Genomic DNA, 19,364 nt, shown 5'->3' on the forward strand with positions numbered 1-19,364 from the left:
TAGTGGTGTGTGCGGGTTAGGTGGAAGAAACCATGCATGTGCTTACACTTCATTGCGTTAAATGAGTCTGGCGGCTGGCCAGGGACCACTTCTAATTCCTAACTGTTTAACATACTGTTCTGTGCTCTCATTTATTCACTGTTCTGTGATCTCATTGACTGTTGCATTGATGTATTTTTATATTTGTGTGTCATAGTCTGGATATTGCTTTGTGGTTTATGTGTGGTCATGGTTTGTGTGGTTTAAGCACATATGACAGCATAGGGACAAAAATCTGAGTAAGGTTTTGTTCACAGAGTGTGCTCGTACAGTCATTTACAGAATGCAAGTGACTTATGTTCTCAGTATATGAAGAGAAATGATACAGGAGTGAAAAAAGCCAAAACATCAGTTTATAAATCCTGGCCATTGTTGTTGCATGTATTCACGCGAAGTTAGAGGTACATTCAGATTGCTTTTTAGTAGGTCTGGACTATCAAATATACTGGATTTCTGAGACATAATAGAAAAAGTGTAAAGGTAAAGAGCATTGAGGAAGACGATAATCTTCTACCTCTGTTCTTGCAAAATTCCAGATTAAAGGGGTAATCTAGAGCTATAGAAATTATTACTGACCTCGCTTAAGACTCCTCAGCTTTCTTGTTTCCACAGTCAATCTCTTTCTCTACGCTTGTATGGGGTGGACTGTGTTGCTGTTGGTTCTAAGTTGTAGCCAAAACCGTGGCCGCACAATTTTGCTAGTAATCCTGGTAATATCATGTGGCCGTTGGTCATTGTGGCTTTATTCACAGCTCAGGTGTAACTCAGAACCCATCAACATGGAAGCTGGAGTGCCAGGCGTGAGGTTAGTAATAAGCTTTTATTCAGCTTGGGTCTAAGCTTATGTATTCACTCTCGTGTCTGAAGGTCCATCATATTTGTGAAATAGTGCAGTGCAATGTGGCGCTGTTTTTTCTAACAATCTGACAGACAACATGGCGGACACAACAGACCCAATGGGTCTGTCTGTCACTGGATTGTCCATCACACGATACATGTGAACAGTCATTGTGGTAAAGTGTTGTATGTATAGGCCTATTATCAGGCTGTGATGGATGGTATCATTGAATATGTCCTTGGGACTTTCTTGTAATTATTCTTTGGGGAATTCTTGGAAGTTCAGCAGTGGCTTGGCTATGTACGGCCCATTGCTTAGCAACACAGGCCGCTACTAGTAGCTGATGCATTTACCATGCACCATCTATCCATTACAAGAGACAGTAAGGAGGGATTCAAGGGAGGTGACATTTTCATTCCACAGACAAACCTGCCACAAAAACCGAATGTCACACAGAGTATTAAAGAACAATGATGAGAAGCTTTGTGCAGTTGACTGTCTAGAGATAGAAGGGTTTGGTATACATCAGTGCTTCTCAAACTGTGAGGCGCCCCCTAGTTTCTGGTGAGGCTCAGCTGGGAAGCCAGTTTTCAGAAAATTTACTATAATCCCCACAGTCCTTTTTTGCAGTTTGCAAAAATCTCCATTAATTTATTTAGTACTTGCTTTATTAGTATCTAGAGCTTGGAAGATGGGTGAAAGGTAGCTCTAGCATTACTTTCAGCTTTTAAGCAGACTTTGGTGAGGCCCAGGCACCCTCTTAGTCATTCTGGTGAGGCCCAGGCATTACCTTGGTCTGTTGGGTGAGGCTCCAGTAGAAAAAGTTTGAGAAGCACTGGTATACATAATAGATGTACTAGCCATAACAGCACCTGGCCTTAGCCTGCAGTACAATACAATGCTCATTGTTTAATGGCAGTGGTTGGGGCTACCATCTGTGGGGTTATTGTGCATCCTGTGACCCATTGATCTCTCTCCTTTTCTTTATGGCTGACACCTACTCTGGGTCTTGATGTCACATTTGGACAAATAGACTCCCTACTGGGGCAGAAGCTATTAAGACTACATAAAGTAATATCAGGTATCAATGAATGGTAAAATATTAATGTATTGGTAATTGAGATATTACTAAGTAATGGTGGATATTGGTAAAATGATAAATAACATTGTATTAGTTGCCTTTAAAGTATAATTCTGCCCTGTCATTCTAGTGATCAGTGGGATTTAGTAGTACTTTATGTTGCTATGCATTAACAGCATCTTGACCAAGTCCATGAAAAGCTTATGCGACTCATGGCTTTAATAAATTTTGGACCAGATTTAGTAAACTGTCCATACCAACCAATCACAGCTCAGTTTTCAGCTCTGGTAACATGACATCTGAGCTTTGTGATTGGTTATCAGTGGTAGTTTACACCAGGATCAGTTTTGGGGTATGTCCACACTACAGAATCCCGTCGGCTCACCCATTGCGGATTCCGCAGCTCATGGCCACACGCATCTTCGCTGGTCCCATAGGTTTCATTCTATGGGTTAGCAGAGTCCGCCGTCAAGAATCTGCCAAACCATAGAATGGAGTCTATAGTAGCAGTGGAGATGCGAGCGGGGGCAAGCTGCAGAATGCAAGGTAGGTGATCCGTGGGATTCTGTAGTGTGGACATACCCTTACACTCGTTGATATTTGGGCCTTTGTGTTTTATAAGAGATTTGCCTCTTTGTAGAGTTTTGATCTCTTCTAGTTTCCATGACCGTGCGTTCTAAACCTTCATAAGGAAGTGGTCTGTGTGCTTGGGTGTTCCAGCCTGTCACACTCAGTATTCCAGAATAGTTTTCTTTGTGTTTATTTGCTTTGTATACTTCTTGTGAAATGACAAGACTCAGATCTTTGACAGCTGTGACTTTAAATGCCAGAGTATGTGACTCTCAATGCCAGTGTGTATTTGTAGAGGCACCTCAGAGGTGAATAAAAGGTGACTCTTCAGAAGATACATTGGCGAAGCATGCATGGGCAGGTACATGACTGTAGGTGTGGGATAACATGTCATCACAGTGTTTTTATTGCTGGAAGACTTCAAAAATAAGAGGTTAAATGTCCTTGGGTGAGTGCACTAGGTATGTTCCTTTCTTCAGTTGGATCTATTGATGAGTATAGAGTGGCTAAGAGAAGTGTACACAGGAATATGACACACAGTAGACTCTGAATGTGAAAGCCTTGAGGCTTCATCTGGCCCATAGACTGGCAGCTGCAGAACTTTGCTATAATGTAAGGATATGCTCAACAGAAGAGATGGAATGACTCACCGAACTAGGAAAACAATGTGTCTCTGATTTCATATACATAGGCTTTATGATTATCCCAAATATATTGGCTTGGGATAGTAGAACACAATGAAAAACATTTTAAGATTATCTCTCGTATTTTCCTCCACTTTTCCACTTTAAACATTTCAGTATAGCCCAAGAGCATGGATGGAGGCCAAGATGCTGAGTTCATGCCAAACACTATGCAAAATCCTTACAATCTACTAGTGAGTGGTGGGAGCATGGCCAAGGCAGGCTTTTAATGCTGCATTTTGATCAATTATTTTCTATTTGGTCTCTTAGGTTAACAAATGTGTATTTACTTGTACATGACCTTTCCAGCAATGAGAATATGAGCAGCATAAGGGGTGTTTTGCCCTCCTGGGAGTTACACAAGCAAACCTTTGTGGTTTGCCAAATGTGGAACATGCTTGTTTTTGTCATCTGTATTCTCTAAACTACACTTTGCTTAAAATAAATGGTTATATTTAGTATGTCTGCCACTTCTGATTGTGGTTGGGGCATATGGCAAGTGGTGCTTCAAAGCTAAGCCATGTTGACCATTTGCCTTAAGAAAACAGGGTACTGTTAACACAGTATGGGTCCATTGTCACCGAACGGGGTGTAGGTGTTATTTTCTATCACATGTCTACGTGCATGCACTATCTATATGGGATAAGTAGAAGCCAGAGTCCGCTGATGTCAAAAATGATGAAAAATAATAAGCCATGAGTGATTTCCCTAGTAGGTTCTAGACATGTGCAAGTCCCTATGTAAGAATATGTTACGTATACAGAATGTATTCATAGATATTCTGCAGCACTGAAATAAACTGAAGAAGAGCATTGGTAACAGTCTGAAGAAAAGCTTCTGTCTGTATACACCACTTGTATTCTTGGTTGGAGAAATTTTGAAAGAATGGGACAGAGCCTTCCAGAGCCCACATAGTGTGATGGTGGGCGGTGGTAATGACAGCCATAGGTCCATGGCTGAAAGGAACTGAATTCATACTGTAGGATGAAACAGAATAAGGAAAGGTGGGTGCAGTTTGGTAATGGGCAATAATGCACCATCTCCATTATGATGTGTGCTGGCTAGTGGGGGTGTCAGTGAAGTAGTCATATGTGATTACATCATGACATATCCTTGTCTTACATGAAGAGGACAGGAAGCTAAAAGGAAAACACAGCTCATTGCTGGAAAGAGCGAGATACCCCTGCAGGTTTGAGAAACTTCCTGAGGCATTCTTTATGAAGCAGTAGTCAGTATATTAGAAATGCAATGCAATTTAGATTAATAAATACCTGGTGGTGCGTTTACACAGAGATTTATCTGACAAATTTTTAAAACCAAAGCCAGTAATGGATTAGAAAAGAGGAGAAATCTTAATCTTTAACCTGTTCCCTGTTTATAGACTGCTTCTGGCTTTGTCTTGAAAGATCTGTCAGATAAATCTCTCTGTGTAAACACACCATTACTTTTTATCCAGGAGGACTAATTATGCGTTTACACAGAGATTTATTTTACAGATTTTTGAAGCCAAAGCCAGGAATGGATTTGAAAAGAGGAGAAATATCAGTTTTTCCTTTGACCTGTTCCCTGTTTATAGTCTATTCCTGGCTTTAGCTTCAAAAATCTGTCAGATAAATCTCTGTGTAAAGACACTTCTCAAATATTATGAATTTTACGACTGTCTAGTGCTGCGGAATCTGCTATACAAAAAATAACAACAACTACTACGACAGGCAGTTTTATAATATGATCAGGCTTTGACAAAAGCAAATAAGTTACAAGAAAAATTAGACACCCATTCATTTCTTCAACTAGAGTTTGCTGACAGTGTCTCGTCAGATCTCATGTACTTTTATTACAGAGTCAGTTTTCTTGACCACACCACAAATATTGAAGCATTTAGAAAGTCTTCAGAGCCTTTTACTTTTGTTTTTACATTTTGTTATATTGTGGTCTTGTTTAAAAAAAACACTTGGTACCCCATATTAACCCCTTAAGGACCGGGCCTGAAATGGCCTTAAGGACCGGAGCAAATTTTATGAATATGACCAGTGTCACTTTATTCATTAATAACTTCGGGATGCTTTTACCTATCTGGCTGATTCTGAGATTGTTTTCTCGTGACATATTGTACTTTACATTTCTGGTAAATTGACGTTGATACTTTTAACGAATCTTTATGAAAAAACCAAAATAACGTGAAAAATTTAGAGAAAATGCATTTTTCCAACTTTAAAACTTTTCTGCTTATACAGAAAATGGTTATACCACATAAATTATATATTAAATAGCATTAGCAACATGTCTACTTTATGTTGGCGGCATTTATTAAACTATATTTCATTTTTTTTAGACAATAGAAAGCGTAAAACATAAGCAGCAAATTTCTAAATTTTCAGTAAAATTTCAAAATCAGATATTTTTAGGGACCTGTTCAGGTTTAAAGTGTATTTGAGGGGCCTGTATGTTAGAAAGCCCCACAAAGCACCCCATTTCAGAAACTGCACCCCCCAAACTCTGCAAAAGCACATCCAGAAAGTTTTTTAACCCTTTAGGGGAGTCACAGAAATAAAAGCTAAGTGTGTAAGAAATTTGAAAATTTTAATTTTCTGTGCAGAGATTTTCTTGTAATCCAATATTTTTCATAATTGTAAACCTATTACCAGAGAAATTCACCCCAATATTGATTGCCCCGTTTCTGCAGTTTATAGAAATACCCCATATGTGGCCCTATTGCGCTATTTGACGCAACCAGAAGCCTCAGATATAAAGGAGCTCCTAGTGAATTTGAACACCTCAGTTATATTTGGTCATTTTTGACTGTACCACTTCAGGTTGGCAGAGGCTCTGGGGTACCAAAACCTAAAAAACACCCCTAAAGGGACACCATTTAGAAAACTACACCCCTCAAGGAATGTAACAAGGGGTGCGGTGAGCATCTGGACCCCACAGGTGCTTCACAGATTTTCTGAACAATATGGCGTAAAAAAATAAAAATAATTTCTTTATACTAAAACGTTGTTCTAGCCTTCAATTTTTCATTTCCACAAAGGGATAAAAGGAAAAAAAAATGCATAAAACATGTAGCGCAGTTTCTCCCGAGTACAGAAATACCCCGGATGTGGCGATAAAGTGCCAAGGGGGTGCAGGACGAGCCTCCAAAGGGAAGGAGCGCCAATTGGCCTTTGAAGCTGAATTTCACTGGAATGGATTTCAAGGGTCATGTCGCATTTACAGACCCCTCGTGCTGCCAAGACACTGGAAACCCCCCACAAGTGACCCCATTCTGGAAACTACACCCCTCAAGGAATCTAATAAGGGGTGCAGTGAGCATATGGACCCCACTGGTGACGGGCACAAATGTGGAACAATGTGACGTGAAAGTGAAAAATTTCATTTTTTCACTTTCAAGACACAAATGTGGCCGTCATCAAGGGGTCCATATCCTCACTGCACCGCTTGATAGATTCCCTAAGGGGTGCAGTTTCCAGAATGGGGTCACTTGTGGGGGGTTTCCACTGTTTTGGCAGCACGAGGGCTCTGTAAGTGCAACATGGTGTTCATCATCCATTCTGGCCAAATCCAGCCTCCAAAATCCAAATGGCGCTCCTTCCCTTCAGAGGCTTGCCCTGCGCCCATATGGCGCTTTATGTCCACATGTGGGGTATTTACGGACTCGGGGGAAATTGCTCTACACATTTTGTGTGTTTTTTTCTCTTTTAACCCCTTGTGAAAATGAAAAATTCAAGGCTAGACCAACATTATAGTGTAAAAAAAGTAATATTTCATTTTCCCGCCACATTGTTCCACATTTGTGCCCATCACCAGTGGGGTCCATATGCTCACTACACCCCTTGTTACACTCCCTGAGGGGTGTAGTTTCCAGAATGGGGTCACTTGTGGGGGCTTTTACTGCCTTGGCAGCACAGGGAGTTTTTAAATGCAACATGGCCCTCGAAATCCATTCTACCCAAATCCAGCCCCAAAAAGCTAAATGGCGCTCCTTCCCATTGGAGGCTTGTCTTGCGGCTAAATAGCGCCTTAAGTCCACATGTGGGGTATTTCCATACTCGGGGGAAATTTCTCTACATGTTTTGTTTTGTTTCTTCTCTTTTAACCCCTTGTGCAAATGAGAAACCTGAAAACTAGATCAATGATGTTGTGTAAAAATTAAATTTTTTACACTTAAACATTGGCCTAGCCGTGAATTTTTCATTTTCACAAGGGTTTAAAAGAGAAAAAGAACACAAAATGTGTAGAGCAGTTTGTCCCGAGTACAGAAATACCACAGATGTGCACATAAAGCGCCATGCGGCCGCAAGACGGGCCTCCGAAGGGAAGGAGCGCTATTTGGCTTTTGGAGGCTGGATTTGGCTGGAATAGATTTCAAGGGCAATGTCGCATTTACAAAGACCCTATGCTGCCAAGACAGTGGTAAACCCCCACAAGTGACCCCATTCTGGAAACTACACCCCTCAAGGAATCTAACAAGGGGTGCAGTGAGCATATGGACCCCACTGGTGACGGGCACAAATGTGGAACAATGTGACGTGAAAGTGAAAAATTTCGTTTTTTCATTTTCACAGCACAAATGTGCCAGTCATTGAGGGGTCCATATTCTCACTGCACCCCTTATTAGATTCCTTGAGGGGTGTAGTTTCCATAATGGGGTCCCTTCTGGGGGGTTTTCAATGTCTTGGCAACACAGGGCCTTTGTAAATGCGACATGGCATTCACCATCCATTCTAGCCAAATGGCGCTCCTTCCCTTTGGAGGCTTACCCTGCACCCACATGGCGCTTTATGTCCACATGTGGGGTATTTCCGTACTCGGGGAAAATTGTTCTACACATTTCGTGTTTTTTTATCTTTTAACCCCTTGTGAAAATGAAAAAATAAAGACTAGATCAATGATTTAGTGTAAAAATTTAATTTTTTTTTACACTAAATGTTGGTCTAGCCTTGATTTTTTCATTTCCACAAGGGGTTAAAAGAGAAAATTAACACAAAACGTGTAGGGTAATTTCCCCTGAGTAAGAAAATACCCCACATGTGGATATAATGTGCCATATGGACACAGGGCAAGCCACCAAAGGGACAGAGCGCCATTTAGAGGCTGGAATGGAGGACGAAGGCCATGTCGGGTTCGCAGAGTGCCCGTGCTGCCAAAACATTGGAAACCCCCCACAAGTGACCACATTATGGAAACTACACCCCTCAAGGAATGTAACAAGGGGTATAGTGAGCATATGGACCCGACTGGTGACGGGCACAAATGTGGAATAATGTGCTGTGAAAATGAAAAATTTTATTTTTTTACACTAAAACGTTGGTGTAACTTTGAATTTTTATGTTCACAAGGGGTTAAAAGAAAAAATAAACCACTACTCATGTAGAGCAATTTCCCCCGATTACAAGAGTACCCCACATGTGGACACAAAGTGCAAAGTCACCGCATGCAAAGCCTCCAAAGGGAAGGAGCGTAATTTGGATTTTGGAAGCTGGATTTGGCCAGAATGGAGGACGAAGGGCTCTCAGAGCCCCGATGCTGCCAAAACAGAGGAAACCCCCCACAAGTGACCCCAACGAACTCAGGAATCTGTGGTTCGTACGGGGTGGGGTCACTTGAGGGGGCTTGTGGGGCTTCCTGGGGCAGCTCCTTGGGGGCTTGTCATCACTAAATGGTGATAACAATGAGGACGAAGAGGAAGGAAGAAGGAACGAGGGATCTTCCTCTTCTCCCTCAATGGTTGTCTCAGTATCGGAGGCAATCCAGGCGAATGCCTCCTCAGCCGAGAACAACCTGTGGCCATTTTTTTGTTATTTTTTCTTTAGGATGCCTTCACACACACACCGGATCCACACACTGCGGATCCAGCGCCAGTGCATCCGTATGAGAATACATACACGCAGCAGGAATGACATCCCACTGCCTATATGTAAGTTAACCCCGAAGGGTGAGAGGAGAGGGGTGGCAGGACAGAGGGGAGAGGGTGAAGGGAGAGGGTGGCATGACAGAGGGTGGAAGGAATGGGGAGAGGGTGGAAGGGGAGAGGGTAAGAGGAGGGTGGCAGCAGGACGCAGGGGAGGGAGGCAGCAGGACGCAGGGGAGGGTGGCGGCAGGACGCGGGAAGGGCTGGCAGGACGCGGGAAGGGCTGGCAGGATGCAGGGGGGGCTGGCAGGACAGAGCACACAGGAGAGGGCTGGCAGGACACGGGGGGGGGGGGGGCTGCAGGACGGATGGGGGTCTGGCAGGACACGGGAGGGCTGGCGGAACACAGGGGGGGACTGGCAGAACACAGGGGGGGACTGGCAGAACACAGGGGGGGCTGGCAGAACACAGGGGGGGGCTGGCAGAACACAGGGGGGGGCTGGCAGAACACAGGGGGGGGCTGGCAGAACCCAGGGGGGGGCTGGCAGAACACAGGGGGGGGGGCTGGCAGAACACAGGGGGGGGGGGCTGGCAGAACACAGGGGGGGGGCTGGCAGAACACAGGGGGGGGGGCTGGCAGAACACGGGAAGGGCTGGCAGAACACTGGGGGGGCTGGCAGATCGCTGGGGGGGCTGGCAGATCGCTGGGGGGGCTGGCAGATCGCTGGGGGGGCTGGCAGATTGCTGGGGGGGCTAGCAGATCGCTGGGGGGGCTGGCAGAACACTGGGGGGGCTGGCAGATCGCTGGGGGGCTGGCAGATCGCTGGGGGGGCTGGCAGATCGCTGGGGGGGCTGGCAGATCGCTGGGGGGGCTGGCAGATCACTGGGGGGGCTGGCAGGACAGAGGACACGGGGGGGGGGCTTGCAGGACACAGGGGGGCTGTCAGCTCGGAGGGGGGGGGCTGAAAACAGGAAGGGGGGCTGGCCGGACTGAGGGGTGGAGGGGAGGAGGAGAAAACACCGGGGAGGCACGGGGGGGGGGGGGGCGGGCGGAGGAAGATGAGGACGACGGAGGGTAGGAAGAACAGGGAGATCAGCTGTCCTGATCTCCCTGTTACCGGAGACGGGGCGGCGGCGGCGGCAGCTTGGGGGGAGGAGGCACCCGGCGCCCTCCAGGACCGCGCCGGGTGCATGCTGCTCCCATCATCTCCTTCTCTGCTGCTGATTATCAGCAAGCAGAGAAGGTGATGATGGTGGTAGTAGTGTGGATCGCCGGTGATTGGCCGGCTGGCGGCAGCCAGCCAATCACGGGCGATCGGGGGGCCGGATCAACGGGCAGGTGATGCCCGGTCACAGCTGTGATTGGTGCTGTCTCTGACAGCACCAATCACAGCTCTTTGCCGGGGTCCGGTCCCGGAAATCCAGCAAATTGCTGTGATTGGCCGATGCGAAGTCATCGGCCAATCACAGCGATCGTCGTCACGGGGGGCAGGGAAACTGCCCCCTACGTGACACAGGAACATGGCTGCTGATAGAATCAGCAGCCATCTTCACCGGAGCGCCGCGCGATTTCGCGCGGCGCCCGTTTAAAGGGCTGACGTACCGGTACGTCATGGGTCCTTAAGTGACAGTGATCCATGACGTGCCGGTACGTCATGGGTCCTTAAGAGGTTAAAGGACAACTCCCGCGGGACCCCAAAAAAAAAACAAAGACAGACACACAGACACCATACTCACCATCTCTCCGGTGACGATCGCCACTCGATTCGCCCGCCGTCCGCCTCTCCGTCGCCGCCGTCCGCCATCCAGCGATGTCTCCGACTTCCGGGTCCAGGGGATGGAAAAGGCTGCCAGTGCGCTTGCGCACCGGCAGCCTTTTCATTGGCTGGAGCGCATCACATGGCTTCCAGCAAGCTCAGCCAATCAGGGCTGAGCAAGCTGGAAGCCATGTGATGCGCTCCAGCCAATGAAAAGGCTGCTGGTGCACATGTGCACCAGCAGCCTTTTCATCCCCATTCACTTTGCATGAAGACGCCGAGGACGAAGAAGACCCGGACCGCCCCTCGGCTCTGACGTCGTCGTCACCAGATGCCGCCCCGGAGAAGAGGACCGTGACGATCGTAATAGGTAATGTATACATTCCTTAACTTCCGGGGTGGGTGGTCGGGGGTCCGAAAGTGGGGGAAGGGGGCCAGGCCGGGTATTTAACCACATTACAAAGTTATATAACTTTGTAATGTGTGTTAAATGAGCAAAAAAAAAATTTTGTGGGAGTTGTCCTTTAAGAATATAAAAACAGAATGATAGAAATCTTTGCAAATTTATTTAAAAAAGGAAAAAAACGAAGTATTGCATTGATATGTGTTCCAACTCTTACTTAGTATATAGATGAAGTACCTTTGGCAATAATTACAGCCTCCAGCCTTCTTGCGTATAATACCACAAGGATGGCACACCTGGATTTGGGGATTTTCTGCCGTTCTTCTCTTGAGATCCTGTTATGCTCTGTCAGGTTGGATGGTGACCATCATTGGATTCAGGTATCTCCAAAAATGTTTGATTGTTTTAATTCAGGCCACTCATGGACATTCACAGAATTGTCCCTAAGCCACTCCCTTCTTGTCTATATGCTTAGGGTCATAGGGGGAGATTGATCAAACATGGTGTAAAGTGAAATCAGATTCCACCTTTCATTTTCCAAAGACTCTGTGAGAAAACAAAAGTGGAATCTGATTGGTTGCTAGGGGCAACAGAGCCAATTCTACTTTACACCGGTTTGATAAATCTCCCCCATTGTCTTAAAAGAAGGTGAACCTTCAGTCCAGTCTGTGCTCCAGAGCACTCTGGATCAGGTTCCATTAAGAATAATTCTGACCAGTTTCACTGTTCCAGCATTGAAAACATTGATGCCGCAGGTGATGGGACTTTCCTCCAGAAATGACACTTAACTTAAAGTGTCTCTGTCGTTTGAAAAAACTTTTGACATGTTAGAGAGGCATGTCAAACGTTCTGATCATTCCGGGTCGAGTGTTCAGATCCATACCAATTGCAAGAACGAGCAGATTTGTTTCAAGTGATCAGTCGTACTGATTGTGTATGTAAGTCTATGGAGCCCGACTGATAAAACTGACACAGAGCAGGGAGCTCCCCCCACTTGTTCTCACGATCGGTCCAGGTCTGAACACTCAGACCCAGAACAATCAAAACTTTTGACATGTCAAAGGTTTTCCCAAAACGACAGTGACACTTAAAAATTGAAGACAAGAAGTAAAATTGTTGTTTCTTACAATCAAGCCACTCTGCAGTGTTAAGTGGTTCAGCATAGTCACTGGCAGCAGTTATACGGTATGTGCAGTAGAACCTGTACCTTCTGATTTACATTTTTGATGTTTAATTCAGAAAAAAAAATCTATTCTTTTGTAAACCACAATATTTAAAGTTGCATTTAGGCCTCATAGACATGGCTGAACCCTGTGCAGAGAGTCAACATAGTGATCTGGGGACACCTTGAAATTTTCTGAAGCTTCTAGGCTAGAATAACTCTGTAATATGGAATGTGATGGAGCACGGAGAAAAAGTACATGATTTCCAAGTAAGGAACTGCAGTTATTAAGGGTTAAAGCATTGTTTGGAATGGTAAACTGTGGCACCTTTTTAGAAGTGTTACTCTTAAGGTGTGACACGTGTAAGTGAAAGGTGGTACTTTGTCTTGTAGGAGTTGTCATTGACTAATGTTTCAACACTTTTGCCAACATTTCAGATAGTGGAATGAAGCTCAATCATCAGTGCTAGGTTTACTGCAGTTATAAAGTTTCTGCCTCTGTTTATTTGGTCAGAACATCTATACTTATTTCAGTATACTGTTATGAAGGAGTAATAAAGCCTATAATTATGGACACAACAGGGCCATTCACCTGAATCATAGATGTCCTGTCCATTTGACTGGAAGTGGTCTAGCTGCCTAATAAAGGCCGCATCATTTTGTACATCATTGTGTTAAATACAGGTTTTGTCTGACACTAAACATATTATTGCATAGACATTGGGTTCACGCATGCTTACAGACTCTTTGGAAAATGAAAGGTGGAATCTGATTGGTTGCTAGGGGCAAATGAGCCAGTTTCACTTTAAGTCATGTTTGATAAATCTCCCCCATAGTTTGGTTTCCTGCTTAGCAGAATGACTGAATCTGTTGGTGGATCTTGCTGGAGATACAATATCCTTGTGATATCTGCACGGTTTTCATAAATCTCAAGTTATAAAGATGTGTCTAGCAGCGCTTGTGCTTCTGGAGTGCAGACCATTAATCATATATATGATGCTTTATGACTGGTTTCACCTAAAGCATGATAGATGTCTGCTGAGAAGATGCAATGCATGCCTTCAGGCACTTCTTTTTATTGCTTACTAGCTGACGTAGACGATGTATATTCTGTGCATCTCAGTCCGTCTGCTCACCAGTGTGTAATGTCTTTAGATTTCATTAAATGCTTGTTGGTTTCTTTTTGTTCCGTATTTAAATGTTTTAGTAAGGATGAGTAAAAAAAACTGTCACTTACTTGCAAAAACAGCACCACCCCTGTCCTTAGGTTGTGTGTGGTATTACAATTCAGCTCTATTTACTCGGATTGAGCTGAGTTGCAGAACCTCACCCAAAGTGAGGACAGGAGAAGTGCTGTTTTTGGAAGAAAGTGGCTGTGTTTACTTAACCTTCATAATCCATTTAATGCAGAGGTCTCAGTATTTGTCCATTCATCCTTCCTTTGCAACTCCTCAGCGGTGTAATCCAGTGCCTCGCTACAGTGAGGTTATGCTCTAAAACAATTGAAGTTGGATGTTTCAGTCTGCTGAGCAATTGACAGGATGAATTGAACATAGGAAAAGTACTTGATGATTCTTTTTAATGCATTGCTGTCTGCCGGTGAAGGTTTTGTTGTCCTTGCCATGATGTGATAATGAGACATTACATTTCCTAAGTAATGCTTCCCTCCGTGTTGCATTGCGTTGCTGTCTACGTGAGCTGTGAAAGTGATGTTGGCTGCCACACTTGGTTTTGGTCTATTTTTAAAGACAAAGCAATTAGATATAAAAATATCTGTGAGTCAGTTTCCATGTCTGAAGATTTTTAGGCTGTGTTCATGTGTAGCCTTGTGTGCCTCAGGGACAGAACTGCATGAGGTCAATTGCTGTGGTTTTGCAATATAGTTAGGCTGGGTTCACACTGCGTTTTTGCAAACACTTTTTTTTAATCCGTTTTTTGCAAAAAAACTGATGAAAACCGGATGACAAAAAGGATGCATTTGTGTGCATCCGTTTTGATCCGTTTTTCCATTGACTTCCATTGTAAAAAAAAACGGATCAAAACGGATCCGTTTTTTTTAACGCACACATAAGTAGTGTCAGCTACGTTTTTGTGTTCGTCAAAGAAAACAGATCCGTTTTGATCTGTTTTTATTTACAATGGAACTCAATGGAAAAACGGATCAAAACGGATGCACACAAATGCATCCGTTTTTTTCATCCCTTTTTTTGCAAGTGTGAACCCAGCCTTACTGACCCTGCTGTTTTGTTTCAGGTAAAACGTGAAAAATGTTACACCTATCTGCAGTGTCACAAAACCATGGTCAATTGGTGTTAACATTGTTAGCTTTTGTTTTTTGTTTACCTGCAAAATGCCTAAGGGTAGCTTCACACGTACAGGATTCGCAGCGGATTTCACATTACGAGTTCTGGAGCGAAATCTGCTGCGATCCTGTGTACTGTCATTTTCTATGGATTTACATACTCGTAGCAGATTTTTTTCATTCTTCCCAATTAACCCATTGCTGCTGGAATAATACGTTACCTGCCTGCACTCCCGCTTTCTTCTCAGGCTCCATGGTGTCCCGCTTAGCTATTCAGTGGCTGTAGCGTGGCAGCGCACTGATTTCCTGAGTGGGACGCCAGGGAGCCAGGAGCATGAGAAGCAAGGTACTGTATTAGCCGGGCAGTGCCGGGGTAAGTGGGACAAGGCTTTACACGCTCGCAGCGGAATTAAAAATCCACTGCAAGTATGTAAAGTCATAGAAAATGACAGGGCACAGTATTGCAGTGGATTTTTCTGTGGACCCTGTATGTGTGAAGCTACCCTTAGGCTTGATTCATGTTTAGCATATTGGTCAGTATTTTACTCATACTGTCTGGTCCTCATTTTCACCAAAACCCACATGGAACTGACAGAGAAAGAAAAAAAATAGTGAAACATGCCTTTCTGCGCAAATTAAATTTTTTTTCTGCCACGTTCTTTTTCCACAGTAAAATTTGCGATTGATATTAAATCCTTTTTTTAAAAATTGATCCTTTTTTAAAAAAAATATTAATCAATGGATTTATTAGTTATTCCTCTGCAAAAATAACTGCCATTAGTACAAGGTCATGTGTGAGAGTGTAATGTTGTGCTTACACAGAGAGATTTATCTGACAGATTTTTGAAGCCAAAGCCAGGAGCAGGCTATAAACAGAGAACAGGTAATAAAGTAAAGACCGAGATTTCTCCTCTTTTCACATCCGTTCCTGGCTTTGGCTTTAAAAATCTGTCAGATAAATCTGTGTAAAGGCACCCTTATGCATGGTGCATGATTGCAAGCAGCTTGCAATTATAGACCACACAATTCTGAAGGGGATGAAGTATATGGAGACACAACTGCAAAATAGACTGTATAAATGCTGGTCTTAATTTCTTGTGGAACTGGTTGGAAACTACACACCGATATGTTTTCAAAACAGATGTGTGGATAAACCCATAGAAATCAATGTTTCCTATTTCTGTCCGTTAATCAGGATCCTGATATACGAACAGAAAAAAAAATGATGTATGGACGAGGCCAAGCCAAGTATTTCAGAACTTATTATGCACCACAACGCATGTGCAATGCGGATACATTGTTTTTAATGGGAGTTGGCTGTTCCCCTTTTTTCGGTGAGTGCAGGTCAAGTCTGCAGGAATAAGGAACATGTCACCTATTCAGAGTGAGCATGCTGACACGGTCATTTGGTGCTTGGCGTGATATTTACCATTGCGGTAGAACTACAGTACATATTTATTTTTCAGAACAAAGTGCAAAAAACAAGCCAGAAACCTGTATAAAAGTGGCCCCTTTAAATGTTCCCTTAGTCTCCGCCTAGCCTCCCTAGCTCTGCGCTGCTTATACAAGACTTTACACCACCAAGATGGGCAGGTGCTCAATTATTGAAACAGAATTTAAACGCATTTTGGCTGCTTTGAACCCTTTACTGAGTACAATGGCCACAATCCTCTGCTCTCTGAGATAACCCACAGAGGATCCCCAATCTTTGTCTCTCTCAGCTGCTTTTTGTTTGCTTTAATGCCTTTTGAGAAAGGGGGCTGTACCCTTATAGACATTATAACCCATTGATAAGTGTAGTGATGGAGACAATGTGTTGTAGCGGTTTCCTCTCTTGTCCGCGGTTCATTTCTGCAGCAGATCTAGAATATGTGAGCTTACTATTTGGGATCCAGTTCAGGTTTTGGCAAGTTTAAAGAATGCATTATCTGTGTAAAACAATGCTTTAGATTATTTGTTACATAAGTAGTCAGTTCTAAGGATGTCACATATTTTCTATTCATGTTGGTTGTATTATGAAGCCTATGCAGTTATTGTTTCCTGGAAAGTACAATTTAGTGGCAGCTGCCAATGGGAAATACCCTCCGGACTCTGGATTTTTATTCCATGTGAAAGCTCCAGAGTAAAACGACTATTTATAACTACAAGGGCACATGAAGTGCGTTTATAGATATTATTCTCTTTCTGTGTACATTGGTCTGAACCCTGACTGCACAAGCCTAGGGAATAGCATGTGTAGCCAGTGTTCCCAATCTGTATTTACAGGATATGCTAAGTGTTGCCCAGACCCTTCTCTCTGTCTGTCTATTGAGCCGATCTATTCTGACACTTTGAAAGGACTGGCAGGACAGTCGCTCTCTAATATTCTCTGGCACCTGCCATTTTTTAGGATTAGGTTATTTTTAATGTGGCATATCAGCAGATGGGATGCGCTGCCCTTATGTATATGGGATTATGGTTTTATACTCGCGTGCATGGTCCTGATATCTGTATTAAAAGCGGTTTTACAATTCCAAAGGAGGCCCTACAGGCTATGGGGAAAGCTGTACCTGAAGACTAGTACATAGGTATATCATCTGCTATTTTCTAAGGTTTACATTGTGGACACTGAAGGACATATAGCTTATCCCAACCAACTACATTGCAGGACAGAGGGAAGGAGGTCTCTCCTCTGCCTTAGCCACATTGGAGTGCTTTCAGTATGTACAGGTAGAGAATCGGTTGTTCTCAACCAGCAGGGACATACAAAGCATCAGTGACATTCATCACAGACAAAGGCCGTCAGTGCCCCATTGTCTGTGATTTGTTCTGTGGGCCCAGCCTGTGTATTACAGGTCTATTGTTCTTCAGGAGGGTCAAGCCTGTCAGGACCTCTGCCCACTCAGCCCTGAATATCTCCATTTTCATGAACTTTTCAGTGCTGGATGAAAGACTCAGCAGGGCTTGTGGTTTTGTCTCTGATTCCTCCCATTCTGTGCATTATGTCAGTGGACAATCCCAAAGTAACAGCTGCTTCTCGGCCCATCATTGTTCTTTACAATATGCTGATGTACCAGCGCAGTGTTTTACACACCATTGTTTGTGACTCCTGTATACTAGAGATGCTTGTTTCAATCAGCCATAACATTAAAACCCCTGAGAGATGAAGTGAATAACATTGATTATCATGTGACATAGGAATGTGTGAAAAGTTTTGATCGATCAGGAAAACAATCAGTGGTGTGTGGTAGCACACGTAACTTTCCTGCTGTCAGTCTCTCAGTCCAGCAGTCTCATAGACTTACAATGTTTTGGCAGGACAAACATTGCTGGATCTGGCTGCCTCATATTGTCATGCTCTTGTGGCAACTATCAGGAACAAAGCCCCAATCCTAACAGTTAACCCTTTAGTGTGACAGAGGGATAGGACTCCCTTTGTCTTCCAATGTTACACAGCCAAGTAATTGCAGGGTAGGCTAGATTCACACAACGTTTTTGTAATCCTTTTTTTTTTTTCATCCTTTTTTTTTTGCAAAAAACGGATAAAAAAAACTGACAGGTAATGTGGGCTGCAAGGACATCGGTAACTATGTCCCTGCAGCCCTCGCTCAACGATCATCAGGCCGTGGACTAGGCCCAGTAAACGAGCGGCGATCTAGCATGTCTACATCGTTGATCGGGCCATCCTCGGCCCGTGAAATAGGACCCTTATGGTGTGTTTACACAAAGATTTATCTGACAGATTTTGGAAGCCAAAGCCAGGAATGGATTTGAAAAGAGGATAGATTCCAGTCTTTCCTTTATGACCTGATCCCTGTTTATAGTCTGTTCCTGGTTTTGGCTTCAAAGATCTGTCAGATAAATCTGTCTGTGTAAATGCACCATTAGAAAGATGGCCTACCACTGATGCCTTTTTTTGTATATGCTTTAAATTGGGGGAAAGCAAAAACTTGAAAAGTAAACAAAATCTCATCTGCTGGAAGGTTAGGAACTCTGCATCACTGAGCAGTCTGGTTGTATTTTTGTGTGCTATTACTTCCTGCTGGCAGCAGCCTGTTTACACAGAGAGATTTATCTGACATATTTTTAAAGCCAAAGCCAGGAATGGATTTGAAAAGAATCTGTCTTTCCCTTATGACCTGTTCCCTCTTTATAGTCTGTTCCTGGCTTTGGGTTCAAAGATCTGTCAGATAAATCTCTCTGTGTAAACGCACCATTAGGGCGCTATTATGTTAAAAGACTATTGTGTGGAAAATTATAATATTGTTTGAATTTAAGCAATTATCTTTCAGTGTGTAGGCAGCCAACAATCAAATGACTAACAAAAATTTGTTTGTATGTTGTTGATAGCATCTTTTGAGCTGACCACAAAATCATTGTTTATCTTTGGCAAATTTTTTGGTGTGAGTACACAAATGATCGTAATTCAAACAGTAACTAACGTCTGGTTCCTTGCATTATGATAAATGATTTCAGGTTGTTCCCAAAAGCTCTCATTCGCATATGTTTATTGTTAATCTGAGAAAACGAAAATCTGGATAATCTGCATCTTTATTTTTACATTATCTGACTAATTGTGTCTGTGTGGTATGTACACTTTTAGGGTTATTTTAGGGTCTGGGCACAGCTTATTGTGCCTGCTTTTAGACTAGGATACTACTAGTTATAGCTAGTACTGTGAATTAGCTCTTTGTTTGGA

General features: G+C 43.6%; 1 protein-coding gene across 6 annotated transcripts in view; it reads left to right on the top strand.

Annotated features, from left to right (window-relative positions):
• Positions 1-19,364, top strand: part of SRGAP1 (SLIT-ROBO Rho GTPase activating protein 1) — a 123,026-nt gene that overhangs the window by 3,396 nt on the left and 100,266 nt on the right. The gene's annotated exons all lie outside the window — the stretch shown is intronic.

The sequence above is a fragment of the Dendropsophus ebraccatus genome, chromosome 1 (genome assembly GCF_027789765.1).
Source record: "Dendropsophus ebraccatus isolate aDenEbr1 chromosome 1, aDenEbr1.pat, whole genome shotgun sequence".
NCBI lineage: Eukaryota > Metazoa > Chordata > Amphibia > Anura > Hylidae > Dendropsophus > Dendropsophus ebraccatus.